The 17,795-nt window shown below is 35.8% G+C and overlaps 1 protein-coding gene across 9 annotated transcripts in view; it reads right to left on the bottom strand.

Moving 5' to 3' along the window:
- Atpalpha (sodium/potassium-transporting ATPase subunit alpha) overlaps positions 1–17,795 on the bottom strand; it is a 208,530-nt gene that overhangs the window by 80,466 nt on the left and 110,269 nt on the right. For 2 of the 9 annotated variants that reach the window (XM_073959621.1, XM_073959607.1), the window contains exon 1: positions 3,514–3,784. The exons of 5 other annotated variants lie outside the window; for them this stretch is intronic. The gene's annotated coding sequence lies outside the window, so the exon portion shown is untranslated. Of the gene's footprint in view, positions 1–3,513; positions 3,795–17,795 lie in introns of those variants that run through there. 2 more of the 9 variants (XM_073959610.1, XM_073959623.1) reach the window with 2 other exon arrangements.

Raw genomic sequence — 17,795 nt, 5'->3', positions numbered from 1 at the left:
ATATTTTTTCAAACACCCTCAGACCAACAAGCGTGGATTTTTAAAGAATATTTTTTCAAACACCCTCAGACCAACAAGCGTGGATTTTTAAAGAATATTTTTTCAAACACCCTCAGACCAACAAGCGTGGATTTTTAAAGAATATTTTTTCAAACACCCTCAGACCAACAAGCGTGGATTTTTAAAGAATATTTTTTCAAACACCCTCAGACCAACAAGCGTGGATTTTTAAAGAATATTTTTTCAAACACCCTCAGACCAACAAGCGTGGATTTTTAAAGAATATTTTTTCAAACACCCTCAGACCAACAAGCGTGGATTTTTAAAGAATATTTTTTCAAACACCCTCAGACCAACAAGCGTGGATTTTTAAAGAATATTTTTTCAAACACCCTCAGACCAACAAGCGTGGATTTTTAAAGAATATTTTTTCAAACACCCTCAGACCAACAAGCGTGGATTTTTAAAGAATATTTTTTCAAACACCCTCAGACCAACAAGCGTGGATTTTTAAAGAATATTTTTTCAAACACCCTCAGACCAACAAGCGTGGATTTTTAAAGAATATTTTTTCAAACACCCTCAGACCAACAAGCGTGGATTTTTAAAGAATATTTTTTCAAACACCCTCAGACCAACAAGCGTGGATTTTTAAAGAATATTTTTTCAAACACCCTCAGACCAACAAGCGTGGATTTTTAAAGAATATTTTTTCAAACACCCTCAGACCAACAAGCGTGGATTTTTAAAGAATATTTTTTCAAACACCCTCAGACCAACAAGCGTGGATTTTTAAAGAATATTTTTTCAAACACCCTCAGACCAACAAGCGTGGATTTTTAAAGAATATTTTTTCAAACACCCTCAGACCAACAAGCGTGGATTTTTAAAGAATATTTTTTCAAACACCCTCAGACCAACAAGCGTGGATTTTTAAAGAATATTTTTTCAAACACCCTCAGACCAACAAGCGTGGATTTTTAAAGAATATTTTTTCAAACACCCTCAGACCAACAAGCGTGGATTTTTAAAGAATATTTTTTCAAACACCCTCAGACCAACAAGCGTGGATTTTTAAAGAATATTTTTTCAAACACCCTCAGACCAACAAGCGTGGATTTTTAAAGAATATTTTTTCAAACACCCTCAGACCAACAAGCGTGGATTTTTAAAGAATATTTTTTCAAACACCCTCAGACCAACAAGCGTGGATTTTTAAAGAATATTTTTTCAAACACCCTCAGACCAACAAGCGTGGATTTTTAAAGAATATTTTTTCAAACACCCTCAGACCAACAAGCGTGGATTTTTAAAGAATATTTTTTCAAACACCCTCAGACCAACAAGCGTGGATTTTTAAAGAATATTTTTTCAAACACCCTCAGACCAACAAGCGTGGATTTTTAAAGAATATTTTTTCAAACACCCTCAGACCAACAAGCGTGGATTTTTAAAGAATATTTTTTCAAACACCCTCAGACCAACAAGCGTGGATTTTTAAAGAATATTTTTTCAAACACCCTCAGACCAACAAGCGTGGATTTTTAAAGAATATTTTTTCAAACACCCTCAGACCAACAAGCGTGGATTTTTAAAGAATATTTTTTCAAACACCCTCAGACCAACAAGCGTGGATTTTTAAAGAATATTTTTTCAAACACCCTCAGACCAACAAGCGTGGATTTTTAAAGAATATTTTTTCAAACACCCTCAGACCAACAAGCGTGGATTTTTAAAGAATATTTTTTCAAATACCCTCAGACCAACAAGCGTGGATTTTTAAAGAATATTTTTTTCAAACACCCTCAGATCAACAAGCTTGAATTTTAAAGAATATTTTTCAAACCCCTTCAGACCATCATCAGCCGGGATTTTTAAAGAATACTTTTTCAAACACCATCAGACCATCATCAGCCGGGATTTTTAAAGAATATTTTTTCAAACACCCTCAGACCAACAAGCGTGGATTTTTAAAGAATATTTTTTCAAACACCCTCAGACCAACAAGCGTGAATTTTTAAAGAATATTTTTCAAACAACCTCAGACCAAAAAGCGTGGATTTTTAAAGAATATTTTTTCAAACACCCTCAGACCAAAGAGCGTGGATTTTTAAAGAATATTTTTTCAAACACCCTCAGACCAAGAATCTTGGATTTTTAAAGAATATTTTTTCAAACACCCTCAGACCAACAAGCGTGGATTTTTAAAGAATATTTTTTCAAACACCCTCAGACCAACAAGCGTGGATTTTTAAAGAATATTTTTTTCAAACACCCTCAGACCAACAAGCGTGGATTTTTAAAGAATATTTTTTCAAACACCCTCAGACCAACAAGCGTGGATCTTTAAAGAATATTTTTTCAAACACCCTCAGACCAACAAGCGTGGATTTTTAAAGAATATTTTTTTCAAACACCCTCAGGCCAACATGCGTGGATTTTTAAAGAATATTTTTTCAAACACCCTCAGGCCAACAAGCGTGGATTGTTAAAGAATATTTTTTCAAACACCCTCAGACCAACAAGCGTGGATTTTTAAAGAATATTTTTTCAAACATCCTCGGACCAACAAGCGTGGATTTTTAAAGAATATTTTTTCAAACATCCTCGGACCAAAAACCGTGGATCTTTAAAAAATATTTTTTCAAACACCCTCAGACCAACAAGCGTGGATTTTTAAAGAATATTTTTCAAACATCCTCGGACCAAAAACCGTGGATTTTTAAAGATTATTTTTTCAAACACCCTCAGACCAACAAGCGTGGATTTTTAAAGAATATTTTTTCAAACATCCTCGGACCCAAAACCATGGATTTTTAAAGAATATATTTTCAAACACCCTCAGACCAACAAGCGTGGATTTTTAAAAAATATTTTTTCAAACACCCTCAGACCAAGAATCTTGGATTTTTAAAGAATATTTTTTCAAACACCCTCAGGCCAACTAGCGTGTACTTTTAAAGAATTTTTTCAAACACCCTCAGACCAACAAGCGTGGATTTTTAAAGAATATTTTTTCAAACACCCTCAGACCAACAAGCGTAGATTTTTAAAGAATACTTTTTCAAACACCCTCAGACCAACAAGCGTGGATTTTTAAAGAATATTTTTTCAACCACCATCAGACCAACAAGCGTGGATTTTTAAAGAATATTTTTTCAACCATCATCAGACCATCATCAGCCGGTATTTTTAAAGAATATTTTTTCAAACACCCTCAGACAAATATTTTTTCAAACACCCTCAGACTAACAGGCGTAGATTTTTAAAGAATATTTGTTCAAACACCCTCGGATCAAAGACCATGGATTTTTAAAGAATATTTTTTCAAACACCCTCAGACCAACAAGCGTGGATTTTTAAAGAATATTTTTTCAACCACCATCAGACCATCATCAACCGGGATTTTTAATTTTTTTTTTCAATTTTGTTTTTAATTTACTTTCAAAACAGAATGTTTGCAAATATTTAATTTTACGCTGAGTCAAATTTTGTAGTCATCACCACACTTACGTTTCTGAACTCTCCCAAAAAGTTAGAATGGTTTAACACATCATCATCCTGAAGGTGTTATAAAATTTTATATGGGAATTATTTTAATTTATTCTGTTTATTTTTAATTATTTAATGTTTGTTTTTGGTGTCGGTTAATGCGTTAACGCCATTTAGTCACCGTAGGTCTCGAAATATACTAGCCACAAGAGTCACATTGTTCGCAGCCCTTAAGTGGCCAAGTAAAGGGTGAATGAAGAATGTTGATGTGTGGGTTGGTTCTTGTGTGACTGAGAAGACCTGGAAGACCAATTTGAAATTTAATGTCGCTAGAAAATTTGCATTTGTTCTCATGTGCTGGGGGTACTCATGTCCACAAATTGTTTTAAAATTGCTGGCTAAGCTGTCTGTGGTAGTTGTAAGACAGCGGGTACAGTTGTTAAGCGCACAAAATATATGCATTGTTTTAAATTAGAATGAGGCTTTACAAGTGCAAAAAAACTAGCATTCAAGTTTTCGAATATTCTGTAATTAAAACATAACACGGAAAATTCATTCCGAGCAACACTATATATCAGATATAGACATTTAGCAGATAATCGATACAAATTAAATATCTAACACTTATTTTAAGTATTTTTACAAGACAATACAATCATGTCCTTTGCAATGTAGAAGAGTTTTCAAAAAACATGTACAAATAACAAAAGTCATCCAACTGCAGCTCTCACAATTTCTGGAATGATCATTGAATTTCTTACAACGGATATTATATCCATCTGCAACAATGCAATGTAAAGGGGGTCATGGCAATGCAAATGTTTCGCTATTATTCTATTACATTAAGAAATACATCTTGGCAAGGGGTGGTTTTGCGAGAACATTAGAAAAAAAACAAAACCTTATATAACATAACTCCTTAGAATATACACACACACTCTCACAACATCCTCTTCTAAGTGAAAAAGCTCAATGACGCCACGTTAAAATTTGCACAACAAATTGGCAACAAATGTAACAAAATACACATTTATTCCATTTGCAGCCCCCTTTACCCCCTATTTTACATTGACCCAAACCTCATAAAACAGCTAAGTGGTGTTGCCATGGCAAACTCAACACTAACAAAATAATATTGAGCAAAAAAGGAGCAGCAAACACTACCACCGCCATGGCAGTTTGTCAAATAAAAATGACACTATTTTGTTTGTTTGTTGTTGTTGTTTTTTTTTTCTTTTTTTTTGTATTTTGCCAAAAGTATGGAGAAGAACTTCTTCGTCAGTTTTGCTGTCTATTTGTGGGTTGTTGGCCTTCCATTTTATCTTCATTTTTCACCAGGGAATATGTTTGGTGACAAGAGACCAAATGGCCTAGTTTGAAAAAGCTGGGAGCAAGAAAAAGTGATAGCGGAATGAAAATTACTATAATGATAATGCTGATGACACATACGAACACACAGCCTACTACAATGGGCCAATCATAAGCACAACAACTGAGCTGTGTTTTATAACCGGTAGGTGAACAAGGACCCTACATACAAATAAAGACAGACCTATCTCGCTTAAGCCTGATCATAATGACCCGTACATGGAATGTAAATAAATAGCTGTATTTCAATCATAAGAAAGCTGATTAGCGTAGTTTCAAAGAGTTCACCAATCACCGCTTCAGAGAACTGCCCATTCCTCCTGATGTTCGGGTAGAGGAAAGGACGTTTCGAGACATCATCACTGCTGCAGCCGCTCGTCATATCCCTGCTGGTCGAATACCCGAAGTAAGACCAAACTTCCCAGCAGAGGCGACGGAATTAGCAAATGAGCGTGATGATGATGTTACCAATGCCATCAGCAACGCTAAATCATCCAAAGCGTTGGGCCTTGATGGAATCTCCATGGTAATGCTAAAGCAGCTGGATAAGCCGGGAGTGGAGTATCTCACTTAAGTTCTCAAATTGTCGCTAGCCACCCTCATATTTCCCGAAGTCTAGAGAATGGGCAGGGTGGTCCCACTACGGAAGCCAGGCAAGGATGCTAGCAAAAGTGAATCGTACAGGCCGATTTCGCTTTTGTCGCCCGTAGCAAAAACCCTTGAGGCCTTAGTCCTCCCCAGTATCAGAGATAGCTATCAAGTTGCCGATCATCAGCATGGATTCCGTAAGCAGCACAGCACGACAACTGCGCTGCACGCCATTACCACATATATTTGTCAAGGTCTCAACCAGAGACCGCCGTGAGACAGAACAGTGATGGTGGCGCTTGAATTACACTATGCAACACTGAAAATGCAAACAACTTCTAGCATGGATTTTTTGAAAGTACATATTCAGACTATAAAATCCCTACTTGGGTTTTCTCCTGTCAGATCCAGTTCGAATTTTATGGCCTCATCTAAACCGGGCTAAATCTTCACATTTTTGCATTTATCAGGAGGCCTTTATCTCAGAAACGAATAGGAATTTGGCCTTGCTGTCTTTAGCAATATTGTAGCCCTAAACTGGTAGAACTTATCTCTTGAAGAAACCACATAAGAAAACCTCCATCTAGGGCATCAAAATCTGTAAAATATAGAACATTTTACATAATTGCTGAAATTCTGGTCAGTATCGGCTAAACTATTGGGAGTTGAACCAAGTAACCTTTTGCAAAAACCTTCCAAATAAAGTTCTCAACAATTCTTTAGAACATTCTGAAACTCTAACAACACGTATTTCAAACAGTTCACACCAACAGTTTATTCTCGCATTTCGGATTTCACCACATTATTGACATTTTTATTAAATCGTCGTTGAAAAATGTACTGAAAACAACGGCGTAGAGGCATTTTACAACAATGACATGTTCTGAAGAGTTGTGTATTACATTCCAGGGAATATTTTTTTTAAAAGAAAATATCCAGGAAAAATTAACGGTTTTGGAGATACGGTGCGAAATGTATAAAAATGGTGGACTTTTTGCATATATTTTGAAATTTGAGGCAATAAGTGTTGTTTTTCGAGTTCATTATTTCTCCAAATATTTTATTCTTGTCCTTATCTACAAATTTGCTTCAGAGGTCAGAAGAAGATTCGCATTGGTTTCAGAGATATAGCCCCGAATTTCTTTAAAAACTCAATATTTAGCCATGTTTAGATGGGGCCATAAAATCCGAGCTGGATCTGACACAACAAAACTCAACTAGGGTTTCTTGTCGTTTGGGTCTGTGCTTTCAAAAAATCCTCAGTTCGAAGTGTTTGCACAAGATCACCTTAAAAATGTTGCACAGTGTTATCAAAAGCCTTTGATACAGTCAGCCACTCCACGCTGTTTGAGGACATTGAGCAGACAACCCTCCGATCAAGCTTGAAACGTTGGATAGTCCATTATATGTGTGGACGCCAGTCGTACGTGGAATTCAGGAACAAGCTGTCCAAACCCCGTAAAGTGAAACAGGGAGTTGCCCAAGGTGGGGTGATATCTCCGGAACTGTTTAACATCTACCTCTCCTGTATTCCGCCCCCTCAAGACGGCATCGAGATCGTAACGTATTGGGATGATTGCACGATCCTGACGTCAGGTACCTTCCCTGATGACATCTGTGAGAGACTGAACTCATATTTAACCGATCTTACCACCTTTTTCCATGCGAGGAATATGCAGATTTCCTCCACAAAATCTACAGCCACTCTATTCACCACATTGACAGCGCAGTGTGGACGAGAGTTGAATGTCATGGTCGACGGTAGCAGAATTACGACCACAAACTGCCCCAAAATTTTAGGGGTCACATTCGACACTACATTCGAGCGCACACACCACAGACAAACTAAAAAGCAAGAACAAGGTCCTCGAATACCTAGCCGGCATCATTTGAGGTGCAGATAAAGAAACCTTGTTGACCACATTTGAAAGCTATGCGGCTCCAGTTTGGTCGCCGAGGTTATGTGAAACGAATTGGAAAAAAAATTCAAACCTGTCAGAATGCCGCCATGAGAACAGCAACAGGGTTCCTCCTCAAGTCTTCAGTGGGCCATATACATGAGGAGGCAAAGATTCTTCCAGTAAAGCAACACAATGACATGCTTTTGTTGCAGTACTTGCTTGGGTGTTACAATGAGAGCCATCCCAATCACCATCTGCTGGCTAGGCCCGACATATCAGGAAGGATATTCATGCTCTAAAGAGGGAGGTCCAACAATATAGGAGAGAACCCATAGATCAATAGGCATATTAAGCAGGTTTAAATAGTATTCACAAGGCTGCATTTGCTATGGCCATAAGCAAATATAGTGTGAATAAAGTTCTCTCGCAGCAGAGGAGCGTCACCTGCCACGACAAACCAGAGTAGTTTTGGCTAAACTACGCTCGGGATATTGCAGTCGCCAAATTCTTATTTGGCGGAAATCGATCGCGGGGTGCAAGATATCTGCCCTGTATGCGGCATGGTCGCGCACGACACAATTCACCTTTTCAAATGCCCCGCCAAACCTACTCATCTAACTGCAGTGGATCTGTGCCTACATTCCAACGAAGCAGCCATTTTCCTGGAACTGGAGATAGAGCCAGATTGAACAGAGGAACGAACATACAAACATAATAATAAACACTGTTACAACAACAACCAGATGAATCGACGGCACTGTGCTAAACATCTGTCCTGCATGCGACACAGGCCCGCACAACACACGGCACCTTTTCAACTGCCCCGCCAAACCTACTCAACTTACTCCAGAGTTGCATCCCATCGAAGCAGCCACGTTTCTGGAACTGGAGATTGACCCGGAGCGAGATTAAGCAGAAGAACGAATATATAGTATAGTAGTACAGTAGAACCTCGTTAATTCATAATTCAAGGGACCCGCAATTTTATACGAATTATAGAGGATTTCGAATAAGCGAGGTTAAAATGCGAAGGAAATGGCTTCAAGGAACCGACAGCTTATACGAATTGTCGAAGATTTCGAATTATCGAGGTACGAATTATCGCGACTCTACTGTAATATAGAACACTGTTACAACAACAATAGAAACATCCACATATACTTGAATGAATTTTGCTCTCAGTATATCACGACAACTCGAAAACTAAGATTATGTGGATGGCCGTAGGCGTTGATTTTTTAAAGAATTTTTACAGCAGCCTAAGATTACCATAGGCGTGGATTTTTTAAAGAATTTTTACAGCAGCCTAAGATGACCATAGGCGTGGATTTTTTAAATAATTTATACAGCAGCCTAAGATGACCATAGGCGTGGATTTTTTAAAGAATTTTTACAGCAGCCTAAGATGACCATAGGCGTGGATTTTTAAACGAATTTTTACAGCAGCCTAAGATGACTATAGGCGTGGATTTTTTAACGAATTTTAACAGCAGCCTAAGATGACTATAGGCGTGGTTTTTTTAAAGAATTTTTACAGCAGCCTAAGATGACTATAGGCGTGGATTTTTTAAAGAATTTTTACAGCAGCCTAAGATGACCATAGGCGTGGATTTTTAAACGAATTTTTACAGCAGCCTAAGATGACTATAGGCGTGGATTTCTTAACGAATTTTTACAGCAGCCTAAGATAACTATAGGCGTGGATTTTTTAAAGAATTTTTACAGCAGCCTAAGATGACCATAGGCGTGGATTTTTTAACGAATTTTAACAGCAGCCTAAGATGACTATAGGCGTGTATTTTTTAAAGAATTTATACACCAGCCTAAGACGACCATAGGCGTGGATTTTTTAAAGAATTTTTACAGCAGCCTAAGATGACCATAGGCGTGGATTTTTTAACGAATTTTTACAGCAGCTTAAAATGACTATAGGCGTGGATTTTTTAAAGAATTTTTACAGCAGCCTAAGATGACTATAGGCGTGGATTTTTTAACGAATTTTAACAGCAGCCTAAGATGACTATAGGCGTGGTTTTTTTTAAAGAATTTTTACAGCAGCCTAAGGTGACCATAGGCGTGGATTTTTTAAAGAATTTTTACAGCAGCCTAAGATGACCATAGACGTGGATTTTTTAAAGAATTTTTACAGCAGCCTAAGATGACCATAGGCGTGGATTTTTTAAAGAATTTTTACAGCAGCCTAAGATGACCATAAGCGTGAATTTTTTAAAGAATTTTTACAGCAGCCTAAGATGACCATAGACGTGGATTTTTTAAAGAATTTTTACAGCAGCCTAAGATGACCATAGGCGTGGATTTTTTAAAGAATTTTTACAGCAGCCTAAGATGACCATAGGCGTGGATTTTTTAAAGAATTTTTACAGCAGCCTAAGATAACTATAGGCGTTGATTTTTTAAGCAATTTTTACAGCAGCCTAAGATAACTGTTGGCGTGGATTTTTTAAAGAATTTTTACAGCAGCCTAAGATAACTATAGGCGTGGATTTTTTAAAGAATTTTTACAGCAGCCTAAGATAACTATAGGCGTTGATTTTTTAAAGAATTTTTACAGCAGCCTAAGATGACTATAGGCGTGGATTTTTTAAAGAATTTTTACAGCAGCCTAAGATGTTTATAGGCTTGGATTTTTTAAAGAATTTTTACAGCAGCCTAAGATGACTATAGGCGTGGATTTTTTAACGAATTTTAACAGCAGCCTAAGATGACTATAGGCGTGGTTTTTTTTAAAGAATTTTTACAGCAGCCTAAGGTGACCATAGGCGTGGATTTTTTAAAGAATTTTTACAGCAGCCTAAGATGACCATAGGCGTGGATTTTTTAAAGAATTTTTACAGCAGCCTAAGATGACCATAGGCGTGAATTTTTTAAAGAATTTTTACAGCAGCCTAAGATGACCATAGACGTGGATTTTTTAAAGAATTTTTACAGCAGCCTAAGATGACTATAGGCGTGGATTTTTTAAAGAATTTTTACAGCAGCCTAAGATGACCATAGGCGTGGATTTTTTAAAGAATTTTTACAGCAGCCTAAGATAACTATAGGCGTTGATTTTTTAAGCAATTTTTACAGCCGCCTAAGATAACTGTTGGCGTGGATTTTTTAAAGAATTTTTACAGCAGCCTAAGATAACTATAGGCGTGGATTTTTTAAAGAATTTTTACAGCAGCCTAAGATAACTATAGGCGTTGATTTTTTAAAGAATTTTTACAGCAGCCTAAGATGACTATAGGCGTAAATTTTTTAAAGAATTTTTACAGCAGCCTAAGATGTTTATAGGCTTGGATTTTTTAAAGAATTTTTACAGCAGCCTAAGATGACTATAGGCGTGGATTTTTTAAAGAATTTTTACAGCAGCCTAAGATGTTTATAGGCTTGGATTTTTTAAAGAATTTTTATAGCAGCCTAAGATGACTATAGGCGTGGATTTTTTAAAGAATTTTTACAGCAGCCTAAGATGACTATAGGCGTGTATTTTTTAAAGAATTTATACACCAGCCTAAGATGACTATAGGCGTGTATTTTTTAAAGAATTTATACACCAGCCTAAGACGACCATAGGCGTGGATTTTTTAAAGAATTTTTACAGCAGCCTAAGATGACCATAGGCGTGGATTTTTTAACGAATTTTTACAGCAGCTTAAAATGACTATAGGCGTGGATTTTTTAAAGAATTTTTACAGCAGCCTAAGATGACTATAGGCGTTGATTTCTTAAAGAATTTGTACAGCAACCTAAGATGACTATAGGCGTGGTTTTTTTAAAGAATTTTTACAACAGCATAAGATGACAATAGGCGTGGATTTTTTAAAGAATTTTTACAGCAGCCTAAAATGACCATAGGCGTGGATTTTTTTAAAGAATTTTTACAGCAGCCTAAGATGACCATAGGCGTGGATTTTTTAAAGAATTTTTACAGCAGCCTAAGATGACCATAGGCGTGGATTTTTTAAAGAATTTTTACAGCAGCCTAAGATGACCATAGGCGTGGATTTTTTAAAGAATTTTTACAGCAGCCTAAGTTGACCATAGACGTGTATTTTTTAAAGAATTTTTACAGCAGCCTAAGATGACCATAGACGTGTATTTTTTAAAGAATTTTTACAGCAGCCTAAAATAACTATAGGCGTTGATTTTTTAAGCAATTTTTACAGCAGCCTAAAATAACTATAGGCGTTGATTTTTTAAGCAATTTTTACAGCAGCCTAAGATAACTATAGGCGTGGATTTTTTAAAGAATTTTTACAGCAGCCTAAGATAACTATAGGCGTTGATTTTTTAAAGAATTTTTACAGCAGCCTAAGATGACTATAGGCGTGGATTTTTTAAAGAATTTTTACAGCAGCCTAAGATAACTATAGGCGTTGATTTTTTAAAGAATTTTTACAGCAGCCTAAGATGACTATAGGCGTGGATTTTTTAAAGAATTTTTACAGCAGCTTAAGATGACCATAGGCGTGGATTTTTAAAGAATTTTTACAGCAGCCTAAGATGACGATAGGCGTGGATTTTTTAAAGAATTTTTACGGCAGCCTAACATGACCATAGGCGTGGATTTTTTAAAGAATTTTTACAGCAGCCTAAGATGACCATAGACGTGGATTTTTTAAAGAATTTTTACAGCAGCCTAAGATGACCATAGGCGTGGATTTTTTAAAGAATTTTTACAGCAGCCTAAGATGACCATAGGCGTGGATTTTTTAAAGAATTTTTACAGCAGCCTAAGATGACCATAGGCGTGGATTTTTTAAAAAATTTTTACAGCAGCCTAAGATGACCATAGGCGTGGATTTTTTAAAAAAATTTTTACAGCAGCCTAAGATGACCATAGACGTGGATTTTTTAAAGAATTTTTACAGCAGCCTAAGATGACCATAGGCGTGGATTTTTTAAAGAATTTTTACAGCAGCCTAAGATGACCATAGGCGTGGATTTTTTAAAAAAATTTTACAGCAGCCTAAGATGACCATAGGCGTGGATTTGTTAAAGAATTTTTACAGCAGCCTAAGATGACCATAGGCGTGGATTTTTTAAAGAATTTTTACAGCAGCCTAAGATGACCATAGGCGTGGATTTTTTAAAGAATTTTTACAGCAGCCTAAGATGACCATAGGCGTGGATTTTTTAAAGAATTTTTACAGCAGCCTAAGATGACCTAGGACGTGGATTTTTTAAAGAATTTTTACAGCAGCCTAAGATGACCATAGGCGTGGATTTTTTAAAGAATTTTTACAGCAGCCTAAGATGACCATAGGCGTGGATTTTTTAAAGAATTTTTACAGCAGCCTAAGATGACCATAGGCGTGGATTTTTTAAAGAATTTTTACAGCAGCCTAAGATGACCATAGGCGTGGATTTTTTAAAGAATTTTTACAGCAGCCTAAGATGACCATAGGACGTGGATTTTTTAAAGAATTTTTACAGCAGCCTAAGATGACCATAGGACGTGGATTTTTTAAAGAATTTTTACAGCAGCCTAAGATGACCATAGGACGTGGATTTTTTAAAGAATTTTTACAGCAGCCTAAGATGACCATAGGACGTGGATTTTTTAAAGAATTTTTACAGCACCCTAAGATGACCATAGGACGTGGATTTTTTAAAGAATTTTTACAGCAGCCTAAGATGACCATAGGACGTGGATTTTTAAGGAATTTTTCCAGCAGCCTAAGATGGCCATAGGCGTTGATTTTTAAGGAATTTTTCCAGCAGCCTAAGATGACCATAGGCGTGGATTTTTTTAAGAATTTTTACAGCAGCCTAAGATGACCATAGGACGTGGATTTTTTAAAGAATTTTTACAGCAGCCTAAGATGACCATAGGAAATCGAGGTCGACCAACAGACACCTAAGAATGAACAATATCCAAAGAACTAAGACAAAATAACCTTACGTGGCAACTAATCGAGTGAGATGGCAATGCTTTGTCGAATCCCTATTATCGCAATAGAGGTATCGGGGAAAAATTAACCACCATGCTTGTCATGAGTTTTTGTGTACTTAATAGGGCTATTAATCCCCCATTTGTTTCACGCTCATTTTGTTACATTCTGTGTTCGCCTTTTACGGTCATAGAAAATTCTGCTGCTCTATTTGTGAATATTATTAACGTTTAGATGCCAAATATTGAACAAATGCTTTCGAACTTTTAAACGTCTGCACGTTTTTCACACTTAACAAGTGAAAAATCTTTATCACCTACAATTCATAAAAAAAATATAACGAGAAATTGCAAATTACATTTTTGTGCTGGTGTGTCTCACTTACATACATATATATATATATATATATATATATATATATATATATATATATATATATATATATATACATATATATATATATATATATATATATATATATATATCATCACATCTTCGATATAAATGGTATGTCATTAACTTGATCTTTTATGTACACTTTCAAGACGAAAACACACACAGTAGTTCGAGTTATGTGATAAATAAAAGTCGATTTAATATTTCAACAATCCCAAATAATAAATATTATTACTTCACAAATGTTTAACGTCATTATTATTATTATTTCCTAAGCTTCTATACAGAATATATTTATACCTTCCAAGCAAATACCGGACTTACACACTCTAGAAGGAGCAAGGGAAGCTTCTTTCGAATAGCGTGTTTAAAACCGAAACCGAGTTACAAAACCAAAACCGGTTTTCGCGAAAAACGTCGTTTTCGTATACCGATACTGTTCGTTGTGGTCCTGTTTAAAGCTATATTGTGTTTTCAAGTCCATGTTCCCTGGCATTCTGGTCCAAAATGTATACGATGATCCACTGAAATTACTAGTGGGCGCGATATCTATCGAAAGGATATGACTCCCAAAATAAGATGCACTCCCATAATGGACTATTTTGGGCCATTCCTTAAAGTACCTATTCCGCTACACTTTTGAACTTTAATCCTAATCCACATTTTTGTCGGAAAGTTCAAATGTCGAAAAAGGCCCACACAATTCTGAAAATGCCTTAAACACATTCGATCTGGCCGTAGATGAAAGTTTCAATTCACATAGGCAGAGGGTATATCTCTGTCAGCAAAGCCGACTGATACTTTTTTACTTGTTTAATAGTAAAGCTTGCAAACGAGCAAACTGCCAAAAGTTTCTTTACCATAGAAATTTATTCAAAATGTACGGAAACGAATAAATGGCAAAACTTGCAAAAAATCTGGCCGAAATATCAAAATCAACGTATCGGCCAATCAGAAGCCAGCAAACAAATTGTGTGTTAGAAAAAATCTGCGCTCGTTTTGTTTAAAAAAAGTGCAAATGTTGCTAGTTTTTGTAACGGTTTTCTTATACAAAATTGGAAAAAATTGTACTAAATAGTACCGTTTCAGACAAAAATAGTACTAAATAGTACTTTTTTGCAGGTTCTGGAACACAGCAAATTCTAAAATAACGAAGCCAATGTATACATTTTGAATAAAATATTTATTTTAATCAATATTTAACTGGTTTAAACCGGTTAAGCAGTTTTGAAAAATTTTGAAAGCCGAAAAAGTGTGGTATATATAAAAAGCGAAAGCCTCTGGAGATGTTAAATATTATAGCTACAAATTTCTTTTGTTTAGAGACTCATAATGAAATTTAATTTGAAACATTTCTTCTTTTGACACAATCCCCAAAAACTGAAGTATTTTAGGAGATTTTGACTCAGTATGGAATAAATTTTAATTAAGAGTATAAAAGTTTAACAAATAATTTCAACCTATAATATATAATTTTGTAACGCAATTTTCTTAACGAAGTCTTTTACTTAGGTATCTAGTTTGTTCTGGGACTTACAGTGAAATTTTGTGTAGAATATTTCTCCTTTTAACACTTTTCGTCTACAGCTAAATTACATGTTACTTTAATGCATCGACTCGAAAAAAGAACAATACAAATTTATTCAAAATATATTTGGGTGTTTTATTGTCAAACTTGATGTACATATATATTTTCTTGATATATATTGTAAATACATATTTCATTTATTCGGCGACTTATATTGAAATTTGATGGAGAATATTTTTGTCTTTGGCGTCTTCTATCTAGAATGAAGTTTTGTCGGACAAATCTTAATAAACTCAGATAAAGTACAACATTAACCCTAAAACGTGATTTTACTTTTGGCAGATTCCTGGCGTGGCTTAAGACGGGTTTACACGCGCACGCCCGATTTTTTTGAAATTTTTACCACAGGTAGGTCTCGTTGCCCTGATCACAAAAATATATATATCGTCTAGATGTAGTCCATACTTCCCGAGATATATATAAAGTTCCAAAAATATGTAGCCGAAGGCCGGCTAATTAGAGAAAAATGAATAATATAAAATAAAGTTTTGTTTCCATTCCCTAGATTTGCACTTGTCCATAGGTAAAAGGCCGGCTATTTAGAACAAAATTTAATTTAAAAGAAAATTTTGTGACCGTTCCCGAGACTTGTACCTGTCCATAGCAGAAAGTCTTAAATCCCCGGCCGAAGGCCGGCTAATTAGAGAAACATTTATAATTTAAAATAAATTTTTGTTCCCGTTCCCTAGATTTGCCCCTGTCCATAGGAGAAAGTCTTAAATCCCCGGCCGAAGGCCGGCTATTGCAAAATAAAATTATAATTTAAAAGAAAATTTGGAACTTTAATGGGAAGTATGGACTACATCTAGAAGATATATATATTTTTGTGATCAGGGCAACGAGACCTACCTGTGATAAAAATTTCAAAAAAATCGGGTGTGCGCTCGTATTCCCGTCTTGTTCCTTTTGTTCTGATACGATCACATTTTTAAAAAAGGGACCAAAAATACCCCTTTAGTGACTCGCATGAGGGTTAATTTGTTCATAAGAAGACAACCCGCACCAAAGACACTTTATACCTAAAATGCAAGAATTCCAAGAAATCTGATGCTGAGTATTTCAAAACCTGTAGAAATGGACGGAACTTGCCTAGCCTATTTAGGCTACTTCCCGACGTAAACTTTCAAAACGCCGATACACGTGTCTTTTTTTCGGTCCACTTTCATAATCTGTGCGGGGTTTCTTCAATTCAAGTTCAATTTTGTTGTACTGTGTTATGTGGAATTTATTTTTAGTACCGAATCTAAGCAGCTTAATCACTATAAAATATATAAAATACTCAAGAAACTTTAAGGCCATTATACTCAGAGGTGTTCTGTGACACACCAATATCACCGGTGGAGTATTTAGATACATTTAAATTTCAATATTTATTCATACAAATATTCATATTTAAGAGATTATTCGCTTAATTTGAATAACCTTTTTGGGATTGACAAAAAAATCCTATTTGAAGGTTATAGCTGCTTTCATAACATGTTATTTCAATACTGGAATACCTTCCGGTATTTAATTTTGATATGACATCATAAAATTGGAATTACAATACAAGGATAAATAAGAAAATAACAGTTTAAAAGCTTATCAACACAGACGCAAACACAGCGCTACGCTACCCATACAAAGTACTCGTCGTGTAGATACGTTATTACTACTCCAAGGATATTCTATTTTGGTAAATGATTGGTTTCTTTTCCAAGGGGGGCCCTGCCAATAAAAAGGGCAGGTAATCCATTGGTAAAAAAGGCAAATGTAGTTTTGTGTCTACATTTCCTTTGAGTATTAAAAAGCCACACCAAAAAAAAGGTATGTATGTTTGTATGTTGGTGTGAGTGCTCTATCATTGTATGTCGTTTTCGTATAAAAACGACTATTAAATTGTAATCATCAGTGAAATAAGGATATTTTCTGTAAAACCATAATAAGGTAGACATTTTTATACCCTCAGCCTTTAGGCTAAAGAGGGTATTTACACTTTGATACGACCAAAAATGTGCCTCATCGAAATAATGGTTTTAGACCCCAAGTATGTTTGTACGATATCCGTTTCTGACAATTTTGAGTAGATCTAGCAATGTCCGTCCGTCTGTCTGTCTGTCTGTCTGGCTGGCTGGTGCGCACGATAACTCTCGAACGGATCAATCGATTCGGTTCAAATTTTGGGTATCGAAATATTTTGTCCAGATTCGATTTAAGTTCGAAGATGGGCCATATAGGTCCACTCCTTCAGGTACCTCCCCCACAAATGTTCAAAAATTGTCACAAAACTTGTGCGCACGATAACTCTTGTAGGGAACAACCGATTTGGTCCATACTTTGCACATCGTGTAATTTCTACCAAACTTAGATGAGGTTGCAATATGGACTCAATTGGTCCACTCCTTCGCGTACCTCCCACACAAAATTTCGGACAAGTTCAGTTTAGGACCTGGTCTCGAATCGCTTTGATTTTTGTTTACGCAAGTTGTATTCGCTGTCCTCTATACGACGCTGTAAGTCTCATTAGGGGCAAGTCCATACTTCCTGAGAAAATAGCCTGAAAGTTACAAAAAAAACCCTATG

This window comes from Musca autumnalis, unplaced genomic scaffold, assembly GCF_047663935.1.
Source record: "Musca autumnalis isolate F117 unplaced genomic scaffold, ASM4766393v1 scaffold_1, whole genome shotgun sequence".
NCBI classification, from domain to species: Eukaryota; Metazoa; Arthropoda; class Insecta; order Diptera; family Muscidae; genus Musca; species Musca autumnalis.
This window is presented reverse-complemented; position numbering and strand designations above follow the sequence as displayed.